The sequence below is a fragment of the Thalassophryne amazonica genome, chromosome 2 (assembly GCF_902500255.1).
Source record: "Thalassophryne amazonica chromosome 2, fThaAma1.1, whole genome shotgun sequence".
NCBI classification, from domain to species: Eukaryota; Metazoa; Chordata; class Actinopteri; order Batrachoidiformes; family Batrachoididae; genus Thalassophryne; species Thalassophryne amazonica.
The window spans coordinates 87,389,735-87,416,083 of record NC_047104.1 but is presented as its reverse complement, the minus strand read 5'-3'; the positions used below and the strand labels follow the sequence as shown (position 1 = coordinate 87,416,083).

General features: G+C 42.6%; 1 long non-coding RNA gene across 1 annotated transcript; it reads right to left on the bottom strand.

Moving 5' to 3' along the window:
- Positions 1 to 6,496: 6,496 nt before the first annotated feature.
- LOC117526765 lies at positions 6,497 to 18,158 on the bottom strand. The gene is made up of 3 exons (XR_004565346.1): positions 18,147 to 18,158; positions 14,938 to 14,946; positions 6,497 to 6,794 (listed from the first exon to the last, which is right to left on the bottom strand). It is a non-coding gene; the product is annotated as an uncharacterized LOC117526765 (long non-coding RNA).
- Positions 18,159 to 26,349: the final 8,191 nt, after the last annotated feature.

The window sequence follows — 26,349 nt, the reverse complement described above, 5'->3', positions numbered from 1 at the left end:
ATGGTTATTTGCCTGCTAGCCACCTCCCCTCTTTCCATCCAGGCGGGATCTTGGAAAAAGAACAAAGAAGAAATCAGTCAATGAGAATGACTAGTCCACTATAATATCACATTAAACAATGAGCTAACCACATATGCTGTTGATTTCACTGGCAAGAGAGTCCTATACTTTGCTAACCTTCCCCAAGAATACGGTTGTACTACTGGTCAGGCTACTTACAAGACAGAAAGAATAGGCAAGTCTTTAATTACCTCCGCCATGAAGGTGGGCGGAAGTTATGTTTTTGCCCTTGTTTGTTTGTCTGTTTGTTTGTGAACAGCCTGGAGCCCACAATTTTTCATATATTGTTGTGAAATTTTTACTGAAGATTCATTTTCTGATAGGCAAGAACTGATTCAATTTTCCAAGTCATAGGTCAAAGTCAGAAAAAAGCTTGGAAAATTGGAAAAAATCCAGAATTTTCAAAAATTCCATAACTCTATCAAAAAGATCAAATTTATTTCATATTTGAGAGTGTTATGTAGGATGGTATCCTTTATCGACTGACAACATTTGATCTGGATCTGATCCAGATTACAGATTTTGTGGTCATTTAAATGTAACATTGAAAACCCAATTTAATGTATATTTTACATTATATCTTTATCACATGCCCCAATCACTCTCATATTTAAAAGTCAGGTGCAGACTGGCACTCACTATCCCTAAGAAAGTGTGATCCGGATTGTGGATTTTGTGGACATTAGAATTTAATATTGAGCCTGTTTGGTGTACATTTTACATTATATCTCAGTCAAAAGTGCCTTAATCACTCTCATTTGCGACAATCAGGTGCAAACTGGCAGTTTCATCCATATCAGATCCATATTGCGGATTTAGCGGATATTTGATTTTAACTTTGAAAAGCCCTTGTGATCTGTACTTTGTATTTTGAAAAGTCACTTCTAATAGGACTTTGACATTGAAAATTCTTTCCAAGATAAAAAAAAAAATTGTGAAATTGGAAACTAGTGTTGATGGAGGTTTGTACTCTATGAGCGCAGTGCTTTTCTTTTCTCTTTTTTTTAAACTCTTAATTGGCTATTTTGATCAAGTACAATCGTTGCAGTCATCCATAACTGAGTATCGATCTGCTAACCATCAATGCTTTCTTCCTCTGAGCTGTCATTAACAATGTAAAATGTCTGTTATGAACTCTAAAAAGCTTTCTCACTGAAACTACAACACTGAATTTTTATAATGGCACTAGCGGTGAGCCATGATAATTACAGCAGTAGGAATGAGTTCAGAAAAGATTGGAAAAGGTGCCTTGGAGATGTTGGATGATGGATGGAATGAATAAGGGGCAAGTAAAGAACAACCAGCTTAATCCTGCTGACAAATGTGCTTTCTACCACCTGGGTCAGAGTACTTTGGACAGTCTTTAACATTCAGCGCCACCTTGCAATTAAGCCAGAAAGGACAATTATGGGTGGATGACAGAAAGGAAGAGAAAAAAGTGGCAGATGGGTCAAGAAAGTAAGAAATCAGCAGAAATGGCTTGAGGGAGGAAGAAGGATTACAGTAACCACCATTAATTTCCCCAAAGACAGAAGGTGAGGTTATTAAGAGGCCTCGGCTTTGGTATCTCTTTCTGCTCCTGCATGTGAAATCTTCCACTCAGAGTTATAATTTTCTGTCCAAATTACAAATGAGGCACCCAGATTGCACTAAATGTATTCTACTGTAGATTCAATGATATCTGTGTCTTTGTTTAACTGTTCAGACCATTCCAAAGCGACAAAGTGAGACATGCTGTTCACCAGAAATTAGACATTGATCCTTTATTATTTATCCTTTATTGATCCTTTGGGAAGACTCCATTAGGGAAACTGAGGTTCCAGCAGCATTGTATAGCAGCACACAGGGTAAGAATCACACAGAGTATCAAAAGTGAGAGTAAAATAGAAAAACAGTTTGCAAATAGAAATACAAATACACAATATAAATACCAGACATACTGATCAATACTGGTTTACTGGCTACTACTGTTCCTCTCATTCCCAGCCTCTGTCTTCCTGTTACTCCTCCTCCATCCGAGTGAGGAGTTGTACAGTCTGATGGCTTGAGGGACAAAGGAGTTTTTCAGACTTCCAGGCAAATCCCGACATTGGAGAAGAAGGAGGAAGTGACATCAGCATGAGAACCATTATTTTATTAGTTCCATTAATTTATGGATTTTTACAGGCTACTGACAGCCCCTTTTCCAGCGAGTGGTTTGGGTCGGTGCTACACGGTGCTATGTGTCAGAATGGTTCATTCTGGATGGCAGAATCCTTTTGATTGGCAGGTGGAACATGAGCGCACATACGGTCTAGTGCAACTTCTCCAATCCACACGGAGGCAAAACTGAGTATTTTCATATTATTTTATTTTATCTTACTGTTTTGTGGATCATGGGATAATTTTATAGCGTGCAGACTACGACGTTATGAGCAGATGAGGGGTTGTGAGTCTTTTAACTTGTGGTGCAAAACGGCCTGCGGTGGAAGAAGAGGATTCATTCACAGCACAGACTCGACCCATCAGCCGCAGACGCAATTAATGGATTACACCTGTGCCAGCGCTGTACCTGGCACCAACCTGCCAGTGTGACAAAGTGATTTTTCTTAAACCAGGACAAGGAATTAAATTATTTTCAGACGTCATTTTCAGATCTCACTGAAACGGACAGGTAAGACTATATTATTTACTCCTTGTGTGAATGGTTTTAATATTTAATAATAACATGTTACGCTACTAACGTACAGTACACTAACTGTATTCAAGAAGGAAACAATGTTTTTTTAAAAAATAGCTCATATTTTCAGTTCCTTGTGTAATTTTTCATATTTGAAATGTATGTACCGGTTTTCTAAGAAAAAACATAAATAAAAAATCCACACTTCTTCATCAATTTTTTTTTCACGTCACAGATAGTAAAACAAACTCTTTTTTATCAGTTTATTATGACCAAAAAGCTGGCAAAAAAATTTCATCACCTCCATCCGCATGCCGAAATCGCCTGCATTATTTATGTACTTATTTTATAATCACCATTCTGTGTTCTGAACTCTGCCAATATCATCACTGTTGTCTGTGTCCCCCACAGTTTCTTCAGAAACACTTTCAGACTAGACTTAAAAAAAAAAAAGCTCCACACTAGAAAAAATAATTGAAAACAGCTCGACCTCCGCTATGTTTACAATTGATTTTGGCTTGAGTCAGCAGGTGCCATTCTCGTGATGATGTAGCAACAATATGGCTGCAGCTGAGCGTTGAAATAGAGTGCATAAACAGCTTCAGACAGCTGTTTATTCTTCACCCGCGCATTTATCATCAACTTTTATTGTTCAGGACTTTTTAAAATATCAACATTTTATCATTTTTAGTGATTATTTGTGCACATTTTTTGGTCTCACCTACACTTTAATATACATGATAAGCCCCCCCACCTTTGCTTTTTCCGCACATTTTAGCGTCTCTGTTGGCTCTCACAGCATTGAATCCCATCAGGTCCACGTTAGCATCTGGTACAAGGTGGGTTAGCCACGTCTCCGTAAAGATTAACAAGCTGCTTACCAGTGCCAGTGGACTTACCAGCACGTGCTTCATCTAACCCACAACACCCAGTTTATATTGATCCAACTCAGCCATGCAATATCACAGACTGGAGGAAAATCAACTTCTCTTGACTTTTCGGAGTAAACCAGCTGACGTGAGCAAACTTCAAAGACTGAAAAAGTGCTGAGATAAACACCATACTATTTTACCACTGATTGCAAAGTAGGGTGTACATGCTATTTTGAGCATACAGTGATTTTTTATAAGTTCTTTGGTCACTGCATTGTTCCTTCTTATTCTTCACAGTAAATTTTGCAAAAATCACCAGTGTTAAATTAGCACTGACAGTGTTAAATTCAGACTGCCAGTGTACATATGGTCCTACACTGACCCAGTGTGGAACCATATGTACAATGTCTGTGTTAATTTAACACTGGTGATTTTGCTGTGTTCCTTTCCTATACTAGTCAGTAATTTCCTTTGGCTTCTCCACATCAAATCCATCACCACCACAGCAGATCCAGTATAAATCTGCATGTTAATTTGGCAGACATTTTGCACAGGATGGCCTTTCTGATGCAAATGAAGACTGGGGACATTGAGAACCTTCTGTTTTGGAAGCAAGTGCATAAGCCTGATTGTTAAGGTTTTAATAGGACAAGAAGTGCAAAAATATTAACTTATCCTTTTATAATAATGTTTGTAATCAGAAGAAAATGTGACAGATAAGTGTAACGGGGTCAATTATGCTGCAGCAAGGTGTGTGTGTCAAATATGTTTTACACTATATTTGTGCCTGTCCCCTTAACATTCACATTATAAAATAAGATAAAACTCTGTTGTCCGTAAAACAGAAATTTGACTTACATGAGCTGCTGAAGCCCCAAGACGTAAAAAAAACATCAAACATTCATCATAAAACATTCAACATAAAATCAGTTTAAAACTAGTGTGTGGTCTGCAACAATGTGTTCATTTGGTCTCCCTCTGATTTAAAAATGCGATGGAGTGTGGCACAAATGAGTTCTTGTATCTATTCCTCCTGTAACGATGCGCTCTAAAGCCCTTCCCAGAAGGAAGAAGCTCATATTCACTGTTCAGAACATGGGCTGAATCTGTAGAGATTTTATCCGCAAGTCGCAAGGCTTGTTTCTTGCACAGCTCTGTGAATTTGTTCTCCACCAAGTGGCCCACAATTTTGGAGCAGATGTTCAGGAGCCTCAGTGACACTTCCCTCTATAAGTAGCATTTTCCCACCTTTTCCTCTCCCCTTTTTGTTACTGATCTCTATGGGAGAGGTAAGTCGTCTTGCAGCCGGGAGGGAATTTCTGTTTTAGCTTCTGTTAATTGCACTTTTAAGTTTGCTGGCTAGTTTAGGCTTGTTATAAAGTGTCTATGATATGCTGAAACATATGTCTGTGGCATTTAATTTGTGTAGGGGCATGTCGCATGGAAGATGAATTGCCCTTTTAGGGATCAATAAAGTTGTTTGAATCTTGAACTGACTGCAGGGTTTTTATTTTACTGTTTTGTCAGGTATGTTATATCCTGGTTAAATGATTTAGATTCAGAAATCTCTTTATTAATTTTCATATTATTTTTTAGAAAAAGAAAACCCAAGAACAGGAAAAAAAAAAATTGACACTGAGAAACAGTGTAGACATGAATGAGATGTCAACAAATTAAATCAATGTCAAAGTAACCACGATACGAACACTGGAACAACAAATTTAAATAAGTAAATAAGATTAAAAAAATAAATAAATAAATTTTACCCCCCATCACTGCCAAAAAAAAGGGAAATACTGAATAACAATAGCCAAGAAGCTGCATTACTCAAAGTTGATTGTGTTGTCAAAGAGACTGGAATAGTTTCAGGAACGGTCTCCAGACCTTTTCAAATTTACCCTCTTTCTGTTGAAGCGAGAATCTGATTTTCTCCAGTTTTAAACAGGACATGATGTCAGCCACCCACTGAGTGTAAGTGGGTGGGGAGGCGTCTCTCCACCTGAGCAGAACGGCTCGTCTGGCTAGAAGAGAGGTGAACGATAGGATGTGTTGTTTGTTCTTATTTAAATTGGCTCGTCCTTCTGCAACACCAAAGAGTGCAATCAAAGGGTCAGGGCTGAAATGCGTATCCAGCACACGAGACAGAGTCTGGAAAATCTCCCTCCAGAATTGGTTCAGACATGAACAGGACCAGAACATATGAATGAGGGAAGCTCAACATGTTTGCATCTCATACAGTATGGACTGACATCAGGATACATGGAGGAAAGTTTCAGTTTGGAGATATGAGCTCGGTGCACCACTTTAAACTGGATCAAACGATGTCTCGCACACAGAGAGCTGGAGCTCACCAATCTGAGTATGGAGGTCCAGGAGTCCTCTGAGATAGAGGAGCCCAGATCCTCCTCCCAGGCAACTTTGAGTTTGTCTGAGGAGGCACGCTTCAAGTCCAATAATTTGCTGTAGATATGCAAAATAAGATGTTTTTTATTAGGGTTTAAGGAGAGAACAGTATCAACCATATTTGTGTCTGTAGGGATATGTAAACTAGAAAAATGAGTAGTGATAAAATGCCGTATTTGAAGATATCTAAAGAAATTGGACTGGGGAAGGCCAAATGGTTCACTTAGTTGTTGAAATGATGCTAATGTGTTATTAAAAAACATTGAAGCGTGCTATGCCCTTTTCCTGCCATTCTTTAAAGACGAAGTCCTGAGATGAGGGTTTAAAAAGGTGGTTAGACATGATAGGGCTATAAAGAGAAAGATTAGAAAGGTCATTACATTTTCGAAATTGTGCCCAGATTTTTAATAAATGTTTCACAACCGGGTTTGTAGTGGATTTGAGTGGTGGAAGCGGGAGCAGGGATCCTAAAAAGGCCAGGGTGGACAACTCCCCACAGCATGACTCCATCGCCACCCAGTCAGGGCAGTCAGGTTTATTGTAACAGAATGACCAGAATGCAAGACAACGCAAATTTGCTGCCCAATAATAGAAGCAGAAATTTGGCAGAGCGAGGCCACCAGCGGCCTTAGTTTTTTGAAGGTGTGTCTTACTTAAGGATGGGCGCTTCCCCTGCCACAAATAAGATGAGATGATGGAGTCCAGCTTCACAAAGAATGACCCTGGAATAAAAATGGGAATGGTTTGAAAAAGGTACAAAAATTTAGGCAAAGTTATCATCTTGACTAGACTGATGCGGCCTATGAGTGATATGGAGAGCGGTGACCATCAAGATAGATCCTGGTTGGTTTGGTTCAGCAGAGAAATAAAATTTTCTTGATATGAATCTTTATATCTTCTTGTAACTGTAACTCCCAAGTAAGAAAATTTAGAATTCTTAATTTGAAAAGGCCAATTACTATAGTCCAGATCCTGTGCCAGGATATTAATGGGGAAAATTTCACTTTTACTTAAATTTAATTTATAACCAGAGTGTTTTCTAAATTCCTCAAGCAATAATAAAACAGAGGGCAATGTATCAGTTGGATGAGAGATGAAGAGCAGGAGGTCGTTGGCGTAAAGCAAGACCCTGTGCTCCACATCACCTCTCCAGATTTCTGATATTGTGTTAGAAGAGGAGTTCCACAAGGTTCTGTGCTAGGACCAATTTTACTAGGACCAGGCAGTATTATTAGACGGCATTGCTTAAATTTTCATTGTTACGCAGATGATACCCAGCTTTATCTATCCATGAAGCCAGAGGACACACACCAATTAGCTAAACTGCAGGTGTTGTGTGGGCCGCTGAAGAGGAGGTACTGCTGGCCCACCACCACCAGAGGGCGCCCTGCCTGGAGTGCGGGCTCCAGGCACCAGAGGGCGCTGCCGCCTAACAGGAGCAGCCAGGGTGACAGCTGACGCTCATCATCCTTGACAGCTGTCACCACTCAACAGGATCAGCATTGGTATATCAGCCAGACGACATCTCTACCTCTTTGCCGAGATATCGTTCTACCTTGAAGGTAATGTACCTCAGCTGGTTATGAGATAATAACCCTTTGTTGCTTGAGCGTTTTTTGTGAACTCTTTATTCGACGAGAGGAGGAGGTGGTTTCCACCGTACGTATTGCTGGGTGCACACGCACCCACTTCTAACTGTGTTTGCTCCTCGCCAGCAGTACCAGATCCGACACACGGAGGCAGTGGCCACCTGGGAGTTCGGGACTTGGCGGCTCCAGTATTCCCGGGGTTCGGTGGCGGAGGAAATCGTGTGGTTCCGGTTCGACTTCGGACTGATGTCTCCTATCTTCGAGCCTGCCCACATGACATCTTGTATTTGACTCACTATTGTAATCTGTTGTGGTTGTTGTGCATTTTCACAACAGTAAAGTGTTGTATTTGGCTTTATCCATTGTCCGTTCATTTGCGCCCCCTGTTGTGGGTCCGTGCTCCTACACTTTCCCCAACAGGATATCTCGGCCAGCGTCATGGATCCCGAGGGGCGTCAACCGGCTGTTGAACGGCCAATGGAAGAACAGGGCGCGCAGGCGTCTGCAGGAGGGGTGATCGGTGAGTTGCAGCGGATCCTCACCGCTTTCACGACTCGGTTGGATTTGATGACCGAGCAGAACGTCCTCCTGAACCGCAGGGTGGAGGCTCTCGCCGCGCAGGTGGAAGCGCGCCCTCCGGGCGCCGCTGCGGCTCTCCCTCCCGTCGACCCTGTGCGTAACATTGACGTTCCACTGGTCATTCAATGACCCCTCCCACCTTCCCCGGAAGCATACATAAGCCCTCCAGAGCCGTACGGAGGCTGTGCGGAGACGTGCGCGGATTTCCTTATGCAGTGTTCTCTCGTCTTCGCACAGCGTCCCGTCATGTACGCGACTGATGCTAGCAAAGTAGCTTATGTGATAAATCTGCTTCGTGGTGAGGCACGCGCTTGGGCTACAGCGCTCTGGGAGCAAAATTCACGGCTCCTTCAGACATATGATGGGTTTGTGAGGGAGTTCAGAACAGTGTTCGATCACCCAAATAGAGGAGAGACCGCTTCAGCCGTGCTGCTGTCAATGAGACAGGGGCGCCGGAGCGCAGCTGCCTATGCAGTCGACTTCCGCATCGCGGCTGTTTGTGAAGGGCGAGAAGTGCGAGTTTCACCGCACTTCTTTGTCCTTCCTGGGGTTTATCATTTCCTCTAACTCCGTCGCTCCTGATCCGGCCAAGGTTGCGGCGGTGAGAGACTGGCCCCAACCCACTAGCCGTAGGAAGCTGCAACAGTTCCTCGGCTTTGCTAATTTCTACAGGAGGTTCATTAAGGGCTATAGTCAGGTAGCTTGCCCCCTGACAGCCCTGACCTCACCAAAAGTCCCCTTCACCTGGTCGGATCGTTGCGATGCCGCGTTCAAGGAGTTGAAACGGCGCTTCTCGTCTGCACCTGTTCTGGTGCAGCCCGATCCTAGTCGCCAGTTGGTGGTTGAAGTGGACGCCTCGGACTCAGGGATAGGAGCTGTGCTCTCCCAGAGCGGGAAGACCGATAAGGTCCTTCACCCGTGTGCCTATGTTTCCCGCAGGTTGACCCCGGCCGAACGGAACTATGACGTCGGCAATCGAGAACTCCTTGCGGTGAAAGAGGCTCTTGAAGAGTGGAGACATCTGTTGGAGGGAACGACCGTGCCATTCACGGTTTTCACTGACCACCGGAACCTGGAGTATATCAGGACCGCCAAGCGGCTGAATCCCAGGCAAGCCTGCTGGTCACTGTTCTTCGGCCGTTTTGACTTCCGGATCACCTACCGTCCCGGGACCAAAAATCAGAGATCGGATGCCTTGTCCCGGGTACATGAAGACGAAGTCAAAACGGAGTTGTTGGATCCACCGGAACCCATCATCCCGGAGTCCGCTATCGTGGCCACCCTCACCTGGGACGTGGAGAGAACCGTCCGGGAGGCCCTGGCACGAAGCCCGGACCCCGGAACCGGGCCGAAGAACAAACTATACGTCCCACCAGAAGCTAGGGCTGCAGTCCTGGACTTCTGTCACGGCTCTAAGCTCTCCTGTCATCCAGGGGTGCGAAGAACCGTGGCAGTTGTCCGGCAGCGCTTCTGGTGGGCGTCCCTGGAAGCCGACGTCCGGGATTATATCCAGGCCTGTACCACCTGCGCCAGGGGCAAGGCCGACCATCGCAAGGTATCAGGATTGCTACAGCCGCTGCCCGTGCCTCATCGCCCCTGGTCTCACATCGGCCTGGATTTTGTCACGGGCCTCCCGCCGTCCCAGGGCAACACCGTCATCCTCACGATAGTGGACCGATTCTCCAAGGCGGCCCACTTCGTGGCCCTCCCAAAACTCCCAACGGCCCAGGAGACAGCGGACCTCCTGGTCCACCACGTCGTCCGGCTGCATGGGATTCCAACAGACATCGTCTCCGATCGCGGTCCCCAGTTCTCCTCGCATGTCTGGAGGAGCTTCTGCCGGGAACTGGGGGCCACGGTCAGTCTCTCTTCCGGGTATCATCCCCAAACCAACGGGCAAGCAGAACGGGCCAACCAAGAGATGGAGCAGACCCTGCGTTGCGTGACAGCCGCGCACCCGGCGGCCTGGAGTACCCATCTGGCCTGGATCGAGTATGCCCACAACAGCCAAGTGTCGTCAGCCACCGGCCTCTCCCCTTTTGAGGTGTGCCTAGGGTATCAGCCCCCGTTGTTTCCGGTGGTTGAGGGAGAGGTCGGTGTGCCCTCGGTCCAGGCCCACCTGCGGAACTGCCGTCGGGTGTGGCGAACCGCCCGTTCTGCTTTGCTGAAGGCCCGGAGAAGGACAAAGGCCCATGCAGACCGACGGCGGACCCCGGCCTCTACGTATCGTCCAGGGCAGGAAGTGTGGTTGTCTACCAAGGACATACCCCTGCAAGTGGACTCCCCTAAACTCCAGGAACGATACATAGGACCCTTCAAAATTCTCAAGGTCATCAGTCCAGCCGCAGTGAGGCTGCAGCTTCCGGCCTCACTGCATCCATCCCGTCTTTCACGTGTCACGAATCAAACCACATCACACCTCACCCCTCTGTACTCCGGGTCCGGCACCACCTCCTGCCCGGATCATCGATGGCGAGCCGGCTTGGACTGTGCGCCGGCTCTTGGATGTCCGACGGATGGGCCGGGGCTTCCAGTATCTGGTGGACTGGGAGGGGTACGGCCCCGAAGAACGCTCCTGGGTGAAGAAGAGCTTCATCCTGGACCCGGCCCTCCTGGCCGACTTCTACCGCCGCCACCCGGACAAGCCTGGTCGGGCGCCAGGAGGCGCCCGTTGAGGGGGGGGGGCCTGTTGTGTGGGCCGCTGAAGAGGAGGTACTGCTGGCCCACCACCACCAGAGGGCGCCCTGCCTGGAGTGCGGGCTCCAGGCACCAGAGGGCGCTGCCGCCTAACAGGAGCAGCCAGGGTGACAGCTGACGCTCATCATCCTTAACAGCTGTCACCACTCAACAGGATCAGCATTGGTATATCAGCCAGATGACATCTCCACCTCTTTGCCGAGATATCGTTCTACCTTGAAGGTAATGTACCTCAGCTGGTTATGAGATAATAACCCTTTGTTGCTTGAGCGTTTTTTGTGAACTCTTTATTCGACGAGAGGAGGAGGTGGTTTTCCACCGTACGTATTGCTGGGTGCACACGCACCCACTTCTAACTGTGTTTGCTCCTCGCCAGCAGTACCAGATCCGACACGCGGAGGCAGTGGCCACCTGGGAGTTCGGGACTTGGTGGCTCCAGTATTCCCGGGGTTCGGTGGCGGAGGAAATCGTGTGGTTCCGGTTCGACTTCGGACTGATGTCTCCTATCTTCGAGCCTGCCCACATGACATCTTGTATTTGACTCACTATTGTAATCTGTTGTGGTTGTTGTGCATTTTCACAACAGTAAAGTGTTGTATTTGGCTTTATCCATTGTCCGTTCATTTGCGCCCCCTGTTGTGGGTCCGTGCTCCTACACTTTCCCCAACAGCAGGATTGTCTTACAGACATAAAGACATGGATGACCTCTAATTTCCTGCTTTTAAACTCAGATAAAACTGAAGTTATTGTACTTGGCCCCACAAATCTTAGAAACATGGTGTCTAACCAGATCCTTACGCTAGATGGCATTACCCTGACCTCTAGTAATGCTGTGAGAAATCTTGGAGTCATTTTTGATCAGGATATGTCATTCAATGTGCATATTAAACAAATATGTAGAACTGCTTTTTTGCATGACCCTGAACTATCCCTTAGTTATGCTGCTATAGACTTAGACTGCTGGGGGGTTCCCATGATGCACTGAGTGTTTCTTTCTCTTTTTGCTCTGTATGCACCACTCTGCATTTAATCATTAGTGATTGATCTCTGCTCCCCTCCACATCATGTCTTTTTCTTGGTTCTCTCCCTCAGCCCCAACCAGTCCCAGCAGAAGACTGCCCCTCCCTGAGCCTGGTTCTGCTGGAGGTTTCTTCCTGTTAAAAGGGAGTTTTTCCTTCCCACTGTCGCTAAGTGCTTGCTCACAGGGGGTCGTTTTGACCGTTGGGGTTTTTCCGTAATTATTGTATGGCCTTGCCTTACAATATAAAGTGCCTTGGGGCAACTGTTTGTTGTGATTTGGCGCTATATAAATAAAATTGATTTGATTTGATTTGACTTGAAGACAGTAATGCTATAGCAAGAGGTTCAATTGCCAAGTCAAAAAGCAAGGGGCTTATTGGACAGCCCCTGAGGGGTTCCCCGATGCAAACTGAATGGTTTAGAGATCTGGGAGTTGGTACGAATGGTTGCAGTAGGGTGTGTGTAGAGAAGCTGTACCCATGAAGTAAAATTGGGGCCAAAGCCAAACTTGCTAAGGGTATTAAATAGGTAGTCCCATTCGACACGGTCAAATGCTTTCTCAGCATCAAGGGAGATGACACATTCAGGAACCTCAGTCGAAGGGGAGTAGATAATATCAAAAAGACGTCTAATATTAAAAAAGGACTGCCTACCTTTAACAAACCCAGTCTGGTCTTTAGATATAATAGAAGGAAGGATGTTTTCCAACCTCTGGGCGAGAACCTTGGCTATGATTTTGGTATCTGTATTTATGAGGGAGATTGGTCTATAAGATGAACATTTCCTTTCTTTGCAGTGAGGGTAATACAGGCTTCTGAAAAAGATTTTGGGAGGGATCCTTGATTAAGAGATTCTAAAATAACTGAATGTAGGAGTGGGGAAAGTAATGGAGAGAATTTCTTGTAAAATTCTGCAGGGAACCCATCAGGGCCTGGACATGTACCAGACTGCATTGCTGAAACGGCTGACACGATTTCTGCCTGGGATTTGGGATCTCTAACGCCTCCCTCAGGTTAGGTGTAAGTTTGGGCATGTTAATACGATCAAGAAAGTCAAAAGTCAAATTTCTATTGGTTTCTGATTCTGAAGTATACAAATTGATATAGAAATCCCTGAAAGCTTCATTGATTTGTAAGTGATCTAAAGTTATACTGCCATTTTTTAATTGAATCTTGGGGATATTTTGTTTAGCTATAGTGCCCTTTATCTGATTTGAGAGTAACTTTCCAGACTTTTCCCCATGTATGTAGAATGTGGACTTACTTTTCAAGAGTGATTGTTCTGTTGAGTATGTGGTCAGTAAATCAAACTTGGTTTGGAGTTCCAGTCGTTTTTTATACAGATTGGGGCATTTATTTTGAGCATAGTGTTTATCAGTTTCTTTCAGCTGCTGGGCCAGACTAGTTCTTTCTTTTAGAGAATTTAGCTTCAGGCGGGCGGTATATGAGATAATTTGACCCCTGATATAGGCCTTGAGAGTGTCCCAAAGAGTAGAGAGTGAGACCTCGGGAGTTCTGTTTATAGACAGAAAGAACCTTATTTCTTTCTCTATAAATGAGATAAAGTCATTGTCTGACAGCAAAGTTGAATTAAATCTCCACTGTCTACTCCTTTGAGGAATATCAGGGAGAGACAGGGCCAAAGTTGCAGGAACATGGTCTGAGATAACAATACTGTGGTAGTCACAGTCACGAATAAAAGGGAGGAGCTTATTATCAATTAAAAAAGTAAATTCTAGAATATGTGTGGTGAACATGGGAGAAGAATGAATATTCTCTCTCAGCTGGGTGCAAAAAACGCCACACATCTCATATACCATAATTGGATAAGAAGGCCCGGATAGTGAGTGACGACCTGCTGGTTATGGCGGGATTATTAGAGGATCTGTCCAAAACTGAGTTCAGCCAGCAGTTTAGGTCGCCACCAAGTATTAATGAGTGTGTGTTGAAGTCCGGGAGCAATGAAAATACTTTCTCAAAAAAGCCTGCATCATCTGTATTAGGAGCGTAAACATTAACAAGCATTACTGGTGTATTGTACAGTTTACCGGAAACTATCAGAAAACGGCCATTTCTGTCTGAATTAACTTCAAATGGTTCAAAGGAAATGTCCTGACTAATGAGGATTGAGATGCCTTGGGCCTTTGCTCGGAAGGAAGAATGAAATTTCTGTCCACGCCACCTCTGTAGTAGTCGTTCATTGTCCTCACTTTTTATGTGAGTCTCCTGCAGAAAAGCTATGTCTGTTTTTAATTGTTTTAAATGAGAGAGCACCCTCTTAACAGGATGATTCAGACCCTTAACATTCCAGCTTGACAACACCAACTGACCGCTCATATTGCTAAGCATTTACAAAAGAGAAGTAGGTAATAACACAACTCAGAATGAAAATGTTGACTGTCCAGCTCTTGGCATTTGGAAGAAAAAAAAAAAGGGAAAAAGGTAAGTTTGTGGCAGTAACGAACCCCCCCCCCCCCCCCCCCCCCCACACACACACACACACACACACACACACACACACTCCCCCACCCTCCCCAACCCTTCCTGAAAGCTGCAAAAAAAAAAAAAAAGGCAGCAAGCTCCATAGAAAATACAAAATTACAGCTCTTCCTAACTTCTAAATAGCTAGCACTCCGGCATCACTTAAATCTGTAACGTATGAGTTCCTCATGAAACAGGATTATTTAATAGTGAAATTGTTAAGTCTAAAAGTATAAATATAACTGTGTACAAACGTGCGCCTACATACGAAAATAGTAATAAATCAAGACTGAAATGGTCAGAGCCCACAGATAAAGAAAAGGAGTGCTATATTAAAATTGTGGTACATAAATGGGAATGTGTATATTATTCCACACATTTAAATACACAGAAGAAACCACCAGCTGTGTGTGTAGGAAAAAAATGCAGAACTCAGAATCACACTGCTGTGGGACTTTTTTTTTGTTGTTAAACAGTCATAATGATATGATCAAGGTCCAGGGTCCTGTACTCACGTGATCGCCGCCTCCGAGTAAACAAACAATTAACATAAACATAAACACGGCCAGCATGAAAACAGAGCGTCACTCTTCAGTCAGAGAAAAAAAAAAGCGGTTAAATCCTGGTGATTACTTGCGCTGTGAAGACTGAGGTAAAGTGTCGATATAGTTCTGTTTCCACCGGGTAGGTTCACACGGAGCCGGGCAGGGAAAAGTAAAGCAGGCTTGAGACCCAATGAGTAGAGCGAAGCCATCACGTCCTTATATCCCGCCTGCTGGGTGATGACCTCAGGGCTGTAGTCTTCCAGGACCCGCACCGGCTTCCCCTGGTACTCGGGTTTTCCCCTGCGTCGAGCCTCTCGGATGAGAAGCTCCTTCACCTGAACCCAGTGTAGGCGGAGAATAACCGCGGTGTCGGGGCGAGTGATCGGTGAGCCCGATCCAGCTCAGGCGGGGATGGGAGGGTGTCACGGCCATATATGTCACACAACAGCTTGGAGAAGAAATCCGTGGGGCGTCCGCTCTCGATAGACTCCGGTAAGCCCAAAATGCGGATGTTCTGTCATCTGCTTCTGCTCTCTAAGTCTGACATCTTAGCTTTTAGCTTGGCGTTATCTTCTTGTAGATTTGAGCAGAGGTTTTCCACGTCCATCAGGCGCTGGCTCAAGTCATCAGTAACAAGTTCTAATGATGAAACACGCTGGCCGTGTTCCTCCATCGCCAGCCGGGTCTGGTCCAATTTAGCATCAAGCTGGCTGAAGGTGGCTTTAAAGTCCGCAGACAGTGTCACGCGGTGCTCCTCAAGTAACGATGTTATTGCCTCGAGGGTTATGCTAACATTAGCCTCATCCTTGTTGCTCGATTTTGCTGATTTTTGATACATATTCAAAAATTACGATTACTAAAAAAAAAGTCTAAAGGAGGTTGAGTGCGCAATACGCACCGTAAAAATAGGTATGGAGGACTTGGTAGTACTAAAAGTTAAAGTTTAGCCGGAGCGCTGGCAAAACACGTCTACTCTATCACACCATCAGACCGGAAGTCCCTGGTTAAATGATTTAATGTATTATTTGTGTTCGCCCCTTTTGTTACTGATCTTCGTGGGAGAGGGGCATGTCGTATGGAAGCCAATGACCAGAGGAATTTTATTTCACTGTTTTGTCAGAAATTAAATGGAGACAACCTCCAAAGATACTCACGACTGGGACCGCTCTTCAAACACAACGCAGTCAGTCACAACCGGTAACATAAAGATTGGTATTATTATTATTATTTTATTAGTTACATTAGGTGAAGATTTACTTCTAATGACGTACTCAGCTCGTAGCTTTTGGTTTTTCATCAGTAATCATGACGATGATGTACATTGTTTAATGACTGAGCACTACATTTGAACAAAGGCAAAAGTCTCACTAAATACATCCAAAATAATGTTCAGCACAATAGTAGGTTACAGACGTACAGAAAACACGTATGACATAATAGAACAATAAATTGTAGTTTATGATTTAATTTCTTCTAGATTACTATATTGTAATTCTCTGTAATAAACATTCATTTTGATGAAAGCAGAACTTATATAACCCCTTAACACCTATTGTTGCATATATGCTACAATATTTGACTCAAATATGCAACATACCAAATTGACCAGTATGCCTGTTGTCGCAAATTTGCAACATACCATTATTATTATTATAACATTATAACATAAATTATTACCAAAATACCAAAATTACTATTTATTTTTTGTGCAAAAGTGTAATTAATAATCTCAACATTATTTACCATCTACTTAAAGGCAAAAACACACACAAAACATTTTTTTATATACAGCTATATAAATTCAGGCGTTAAGGGGATAAGGGCAGGCGGCACAGTGGATTAGTGGTTACCACTGATGCCTCACAGCAAAAAGGTGGTGGGATCACTTCCCATTTTTTCTGTGTGGAGTTTGCATGTTCTCCCTGTGTTTGTGTGGGTGCTCTCCGCTTGCTCCGGCTTCCTCCCACATCCAAAGACATGCATGTTAGGTGGATTGGAAACTTTAAATTGACCATAGCTGTGTGTGCAGGTGTGAATGTATTTGTTTGTCTGTATGTGGCCCTGTGACAGACTGGCGTCCTGTCCAGGCTGTACCCTGCCTCGTGCCCAATGACTCCTGGGATAGGCTCAAGCCCCCCATCATGACCCTTATTTGGAGTAATTGGGTATAGAAAAAGGATGGATGATATAAGGGCATTTCTATGGAAAACTCATGCGTGTCTTCATATTAACATTTTCTGACTGAAAGAAAAAAAAAATCTTGCATTTTGTTGAACATGAAAGTGCCAAGTCTGCTGGTTTAAGCATCTCTGGTGACCCCTAGTGTCACACACCCAGTACAGCACTAACATGAAGACTCAAGACCATTAAAGTGCCCTTACTGTTTCCAGCAGAGCTGACAATAATGAAGAGCACAATGAATACCAGAGAGAATCTGCCCTCAGGTTTTATTCTTCCAGTAAGCAGGTCACTGTGGAGTTTTAATCATTTCTGAGCAAGTAGAGAACTTATGTGATCTGGAATTCAGTATGCACTGATATACAGAAGGGAGTAGGTAGAAAAACAATCAGCAGATGCGCATAAAGGAAAATAAGGGGAGATAATTGAAATTTTGTATTTAACTGACGCACGCATTCAGCTTGTAAGCACGAGTCCTCCTAAACGTCTTGGTGTATTTCAATGAACCTTCACACAATGGGAGCACACCATGTGAAGATATGCGAGAAGGAAAATATAATACATGAAACCATCAAGTATAGCAGAGTGGGGGTATGCTTTTATGAGTTTGCTGATCTCTAGTATACAAATAATTTATGAGTGCAAAATGGTAATAATATTTACATCAGTTGAAAGATGGAACATACTGTTTTATACTTGTATAACAGCTGAGTGGATCCTTGTCATTTGATTGGTGCTTTGTATGTCACATGGCATGGATTATTCTTCCCATTCTTCCCATCAATTTCAATTTATTAATTTATATAGCGCCATCTCACGACAAAGTCGCCCCAAGGTGCTTCACACAATTCACAACAACACAAAATAATCTAAAATCAAAATTAAAAGCAAGAAAAGCACAATAAAAAGGTAAAACACAGTAGAATAAAAAGAAATTACAAACCAAACACAAACAGATTAAATTAATGAAAAGACAGTCTAAAAAAGTGGGTCTTCAGTCTTGATTTAAAAGTCTCCAGACTGCCTAATAACAGCAGGTAGATCGTTCCAAAGAGTCGGACCACGGTAGGGAAAGGCTCTATACCCCACAGACTTTTTGTTCATCCTCAGAACACACAGAAGCCCTGCGCCCTGTGAACGCAAGGGCCTCGCAGGTACGTAGGGCTTAACCAAGTCTGCCAGGTAGGAAGGTGCCAGTCCATGAACAATTTTATAAACCAACAATAAAACTTTAAAATCCGATCTGGCAGAAACCGGTAGCCAATGAAGGGATGCCAGAATGGTAGTAATGTGGTCAAACCTTCTACTTTGTGTCAAAAGTCTGGCAGCAGCATTCTGTACCAACTGAACTCCTCGAATGCTAGACTGCGGCAGGACAGAAAATAAAGCATTACAATAATCCAGTCTGGAAGAAATAAACGTATGTATCAAAGTCTCAGCATCAGCCATAGACAGGATGGGACGATTCCTCGCCACATTTCGCAGATGAAAGAAGGCAGTCCTCGTAATGTCTTTAATGTGGAAAGGGAAGAGGAGGAGAGCACACGAGAAGAACAGCAAAACTGACAGAATAAAGATTTAACATTGAAGATGGGAAAGAAGAAGAGAACATGAAAAAAGTAACAAAATGGGCAGTCGCAATTTTAAGAGATTTTGTGAAGGAGAAAGGAAGAAGTGCCGAATTAGATTTATCAGCAGCTGAACTCAATAGCATTTTGAGAGAATTTAAGCTTCCATGCAGTCTCATGAAGGAAAACATTACAGTGTAGCCAGTTTAATGTCTCTGAGATCAGCTCTTAACTGTTTTTCCCTCATTTCAACATCATAGCCGACGTTGAATTTAAATCAAGCAACGCTGTGCTCAAATCTGTAATACAGAAAAGTCTAAGAACGACAAGAGCTGCCACCATCCTAAAATAAGCAAGAGCGACATCCAAATGATTACAACATCCAATGTCCTCTCCAGTGATACACCTACTGGACTGGTGTGCAAAGTTTGGTGGGACATACAGCTGTGCTTCGCCAGAAGAGGCCGCGACAGGAACAGACAGCTATCCAGAGCATCATCTGTCCTCCTTCGGGATGACAACGGCATTGTGTACGTTTCTTTGGCCCATAATCCCCACACCAAAAACCATTCAAACCCAAATAAAGCTCAGAAGGAAAACCTCCGAGGATTCATGTGCATGATGCCCGGAGATCCTTTGTGTCCAGTGGCCAGTTTTAAAAAGTACTTGTTGAAATGCCCAAAAGACGCAACTGCGTTTTACCTGCATCCAAACCACACCCGAGACGCACAAGGCCGTCTGGTACTCTAAAGAACTGATGGGAGTAAATTACCTGGGCAACATGTTGAAAAAGATTTGTGAAGAGGGAAGAAAAAATTGGCCTGTATGTTTTATGATTTATTTAGCCTACCAACCACATCCTAGAATTAAATATACCTAATCATTGTTTCTCCGGTATGCCTTACTGCCCCCCTCACACATTTACACGAACCACAGCATCAGGAGCACAGCGTTGTGCAGGCTGTCAGCAGCAGGTTTGGAGGCGCGGCAGATCATGGCTGTTATGGGGCATCGCTGTGAGACCAGCTTGCGCTCGTATTGGGCACCATCAATAGAAGACAGGAAAAATTGGAGCAACATTCTTTCAATGGGCTTGTCCACATATCCATGCAGACCTCAGATAAAGGAGGCCAACAAAGAGAACAAGCCGGTGTCATTTAACAACTGTCCAATTAATGGAAATATCCAGTTCAATTTTGCTGTTTAATTGCATAGTTAAATGTAGTCAAAATATGCAACATTTATTGATTTGTTATACTGTTCTAAATGTAGCTATCTTTAATTGTAATTATTATTTTTTTATTATTATTGTTGTTCCTTGGGCCAAAAGCCTGTTGTTTTTGTGTGTAGGCCTAGCTTACAATTAATGAAAATGTTTAGTTTGATTTTAGTGATTAAGTGCATATTTAAATGTGGTGAAAAATAGTTCAGGAACATGTATTGATTACTCACTGTGTAAAATGTACTGTTAATTGTAATAACTCTCTTTATTTTGATAGTTGCTTAGGCCAAAGGCCTGTTGCTTTTGTGTGTAGGCCAAGCCTACGGTGAATAAAATCTGATGCTGTAATCAAGCATTCCATTCGTCTTGACAGCGGTTGCCAAGGATGAAAATATCTTGAGACTGGCATAAAATAGTCCCAAATACTTGCGCATTTTTATCAAGTTCTGTTAACTTAATAAATATTTGTGTGTTAGCTCATTGTGTGGGACCATGGTATAAGCGGATTAAACAATTTGAAGCTGTGCATTATACGGTTTGAATGCTCGACGCGGAGTCTAAAACACCACTATGCGAAGCACTGTGCATTCAAACCGTATAATATACGGCTTCAAATTGTTTAAACCTCACATATACATGTATATATATATATATGTATATATACATATATATATATATATACATACACACACACGTCATTTTACTTATTTTATTGATATTTTACTGAAAATTAAAGGTTTTTCTTCTCTGAGCAACACTCAGAAGGCAGCAGGACCTAGCAGCCCTCTCCCACCCACAGGCAGCTTGGCTGACACACCACTAAGCAGAGCTAGAGCCTGTGGAGCTTTCAGCAGGGTATGTGGAAACACATGCCGGTTTTCTTGCTAAACAGCGAAATGGATGGTAGAAGAGTGAGCGGATAGTATCAAAAATGCATGGTAATGCCATCAAGCATGCAGTGGGATAAATAATGAATGTCACATGACATAGAATCAACCAATCAAATCACAAGGATCTATTTAATTGTCATCCATCCATTAACATCCATTACTAACTCACTTACTAGTTAAGTGACACCATGGGGGGGGGGGGCTGGAGCCTAACCCAGCACTCGGTGTTATAACATTAACAACATTTAACCATGAACTTAGAGTGAGGAAAATAAGTATTTGAACACCCTGCGATTTTGCAAGTTCTCCCACTTAGAAATCATGGAGGGGTCTGAAATTTTCATCTTTGGTATATGTCCACTGTGAGAGACATAATAATAAAAAATAAAAATAAAAAACGGAAATCACAATGTAGGATTTTTTTAATAATTTATTTGTATGTTACTGCTGCAAATAAGTATTTGAACACCTGTGAAAATCAATGTTAATATTTGGTACAGTAGCCTTTGTTTGCAATTACAGAGGTCAATCCTTTTGATATGCATATTAAATTACTCATCTTGATGAGCAGAGTTCAAAAATATATAGTTTGACCTATTTTTGACCTTGTGTTACATCACAATGACCGAAAATGTGGAAAGGTCAATGCACTTTTCGTGAAGGGTCAAATTCATAAAATCTGTTATGATGGTCCGATTATGACAATTTTGGTGTCTAATTATATGTTTTCTTGCACAAGAAAACCAATAAGACAACTTACATAGACCATTATGCCAGTCTTAGCTATGAAAATACAATTATGTCAGATAAGATGGGTCTATTGATTAACTTTATCCAACTTCAAAATGGTTATGACATCAAAATTGATCATAATTGGCCTCTTTTACATCAAGCACATTAATTAAATATAAAAATTGCATAAGTATGTTTTTTGTGAATATAAAGAAAATCAGAATACAAAAGCAAAGAAGACAGAGACATTTTAGAGTACACTATGGCTAATTTATTAAAATCATTTTTTATGATTCATTGTTTCCATTACACAGCATACACTTGATACCTCAAGTATCTATCAGAACCATTCAAAATAGGTTCAATACACCCACTGACATTATTTTTTTTGTTGTTATTAGTACCAAATTGACAAATTTTAGTTACCTTAAAGGGGCATTCCATAAAAAATTAAACTGATTACCACAAATGTTATGGAAAAACATATATTAATATGATTTTGGTGAAACTATGATTTGATGTGATTTGACATCATTTGAAGTATATCTGGGTGTAAATAGAGGGGAAAAGGGTACAAACAACAACCAAAACAAGACATCTTAGAGCAAAAAATATCAATTTTCTTAGAATCACATTTTCTGATTCATTGTTAACTTTACACATCATAATTTGCAAGTTCAAGCATCAGAGCCATGAGCTATAAATTGTGTTGGTAATGTAAGTTCCAAGAGGTACCTTTTTTCTCTTGTAATAAATGTAGATCCAAAACTGCATAATTCTGAAATTAGATTACAAATAAACGCATTCAAAGGACATTCTATATAAAGTCCAAACTGAAAATACTGCATTTTAAGTGTTTTGTTGTGTTAGCTACTTAAAGCAGTCAACTTGGGTTTAAACAGCCTTCTGCACAGCACCCACAGGCACCCATGCAACACTGGCCACTCTTAAAGCACTTACAGGCTGCAGTCTTGCATTCTGCCTCACATCCCTTTTTCCCTCTATTTACACCCAAATATATGAGGTCTATTAGAAAAGTATCCGACCTTATTATTTTTTTCAAAAACCATATGGATTTGAATCACGTGTGATTACATCAGACATGCTTGAACCCTCGTGGGCATGCGAGAGTTTTTTCACGCCTGTCGGTTACGTCATTCGCCTGTGGGCAGTCTTTGAGTGAAGAGTGGCCCACCCTCTCGTCGTTTTTTTCATTGTTTAGGAATAGCTCAGAGACTGCTGCTTTGTTTGATCAAAATTTTTTCAAAAACTATAAGGCACAACTGAGTGGACACCATTCGATAAATTCAGCTGGTTTTCGGTAAAAATTTTAATGGCTGATGAGAGATTTTGGTCTGTAAGTGTCGCTTTAAGGACGGCCCACGGCGCCTGACAGCGATCTGCGCTCCGAGGCGGCGTCGTCTCGCTGTTTCAAGCTGAAAACTTCCACATTTCAGGCTCTGTTCACCCAGGTCGTCGTCAGAGAACAGAGAAGTTTCAGAAGAGGTTGGCATGAGGAGTTTATGCAGACATTCCACTGTTAAAGGAGATTTTGTAATGAAAGAACGTGCGGGCAGATTCACATGTCGGGCCGGACCTGACTGCGGGGGGTCGCGACAGGAAAAACACCTCCATTGGAAACCTTAACGGACAAGTTGCAACATGCCCAGCTGTTAAACAATTTCTCAGATACTCACTTGTTGAAAGCCATCAAAAGCCGCCTGAATTTTACAAATGGTTTTCAACACGGAGGTGTTTTTCCTGTCGCGGCGCAGACGGATTTGCGGCGTCGTCACGGAACCGACTCGGCGAATTTGCCCGCACGTTCTTTCATTACAAAATCTCCTTTAACAGTGGAATGTCTGCATAAACTCCTCATGCCGACTTCTTCTGAAACTTCTCTGTTCTCTGACGATGACCTGGGTGAACAGAGCCTTAAATTAGGATGCTTTCAGCTCGAAACAGCCAGACGGACGCCACCTCCGACCGTGCCGTGCCGATCCGCTTTGTGAGCTGTCCTTAAAGCGAAAGAAACTCCACAATCTCTCATCAGCCGTTAAACTTTTCACCGAGAACCAGCTGAATTTCTCGAATAGTGTCCACTCGGATATCCCTCACGGGTCCTGAAAAAATTTTGATAAAGCAACACACGCCGTCTCCAGCAGCGTCTCAGACAAAGGATTTCAGCCGAGAGGGCTGGACCAGTGCTCACTCAAAGCCTGCCCACAGGCGGATGACGTCACCGACACGCGTGAAAAAACTCACGCATGCGCACAAGGGTTCAAGCATGTCTGGTGTAATCGCACGTGATTCAAATCCATATAGTTTTTTTTATATATAAAACTGCCGGTTAGTTTTCTAATAAATCTCGTACTTCAGATGATGTAAAATCACATCAAATCATAGTTTTACCAAAATCATATTAATATATGTTTTTCCATAACATGGGTGGTAATCAGTTTAATTTTTTATGGAATGCCCCTTTAAGGTAACTAAAATTTGTCAATTTGGTACTAATAACAAAAAAAATAATGTCAGTGGGTGTATTGAACTTATTTTGAATGGTTCTGATACTTGAGGTATCAAGAGTATGTTGTGTTATTTCCTCTAGGCTGGACTATTGTAATTCATTATTATCAGGTTGTCCTAAAAGTTCCCTGAAAAGCCTTCAGTTAATCAAAATGCTGCAGCTAGAGTACTGACGGGGACTAGAAGGAGAGAGCATATTAAACCCATATTGGCCTCTCTTCATTGGCTTCCTGTTAATTCCAGAATAGAATTTAAAATTCTTCTTCTTACTTATAAGGTTTTGAATAATCAGGTCCCATCTTATCTTAGGGACCTCATAGTACCATATCACCCCAATAGAGCGCTTCGCTCTCAGACTGCAGGCTTACTTGTAGTTCCTAGGGGTTTTAAGAGTAGAATGGGAGGCAGAGCCTTCAGTTTTCAGGCTCCTTCCCCTCTGGAACCAGCTCCCAATTCGGATCAGGGAGACAGACACCCTCTCAACTTTTAAGATTAGGCTTAAAACTTTCCTTTTTGCTAAAGCTTATAGTTAGGGCTGGATCAGGTGACCCTGAACCATCCCTTAGTTATGCTGCTATAGACTTAGACTGCTGGGGGGGTTCCCATGATGCACTGAGTGTTTCTTTCTCTTTTTGCTCTGTATGCACCACTCTGCATTTAATCATTTGTGATTGATCTCTGCTCTCTTCCACACCATGTCTTTTCCCTGATTCTCTCCCCTCAGCCCCAACCAGTCCCAGCAGAAGACTGCCCCTCCCTGAGCCTAGTTCTGCTGGAGGTTTCTTCCTGTTAAAAGGGAGTTTTTCCTTCCCACTATCGCCAAGTGCTTGCTCACAGGGGGTCGTTTTGACCGTTGGGGTTTTTCTGTAATTATTGTATGGCTTTTGCCTTACAATATAAAGCGCCTTGGGGCAACTGTTTGTTGTGATTTGGTGCTATATAAATAAAATTGATTTGATTTGATTTGCAACGGAAACAATGAATCATAAAAAATGATTTTAATAAATTAGCCATAGTGTACTCTAAAATGTCTCTGTCTTCTTTGCTTTTGTATTCTGATTTTCTTTATTTTCACAAAAAACATACTTATGCAATTTTTATATTTAATTGTGCTTGATGTAAAAGAGGCCAATTATGATCAATTTTGATGTCATAACCATTCTGAAGTTGGATAAAGTTAATCAATAGACCCATCTTATCTGACATAATTGTATTTTCATAGCTAAGACTGGCATAATGGTCTATGTAAGTTGTCGTATTGGTTTTCTTGTGCAAGAAAACATATAATTAGACACCAAAATTGTCATAATCGGACCATCATAACAGATTTTTTCACGAAAAGTACTTTGACCTTTCCACATTTTCGGTCATAGTGACGTAACGCAAGGTCAAAAATACGTCAAACTATATATTTTTGAACTCTACTCGTCAGGACGAGTAATTCGATATGCATATCAAAAGGAATGGACCATTTTTTAATTTTGACCCAAAAATGGCGGTTTTTGGCCCAAAAATGGCCAAAAAATGATTTTTATTTTTGGCATCGCCCCTGATGTGAAACCGTACTATATAAGGACTTGATCTAGCATAGATGCCTGATTGTAACAAAAAATGGTGAAAAAAAATTTTTTGGAAGCACTTTTCTGCCTTCTGCTGGCTGTCTGTAAGACCAAAAAGTTCTATTTTGGTCTCATCTGACCACATAACTTTCTCCCATGACTCTGCTGGATCATCCAAATGGTCATGGGCAAACTTAACACGGGCCCAGACGTGTGCTGATTTAATCAGGGGAACCTTCTGTACCATGCATGATTTTAACCCATGACGTCTTAGTGTATTACCCACAGTAACCTTGGAAACAGCGGTGCCAGCTCTCTTCAGGTCATTGACCAGCTCCTCCCGTGCAGTTCTGGGCTGATTCCTCACCTTTCTTAGGATCATTGATGCTCCACGAGGTGGGATCTGTAGCCCTTTCCACTCTTGTGGAGGTCTACAATTTTGTCTCTGGTGTCTTTGGACAGCTCTTTGGTCTTAGCCATGTTAGTAGTTGGAGTCTTACTGATTGTGTGGGGTGGACAGGTGTCTTTATGCAGCTAACGACCTCAAATAGGTGCTTCTAATTTGGAATAATAAGTGGAGTGGAGGTGGACTTTTTAGAGGCGGACTAACGGGTCTTTGAGGGCCAGAATTTCTGCTGATTGGCAGATGTTGAAATAATTATTCGTAGCAGTTAGCAGTACCATGCAAATAAATTATTAAAAAAATCAAACATTGTGATTTCCGGATTTTTATTTTTAGATTATGTCTCTCACAGTGGACATGCACC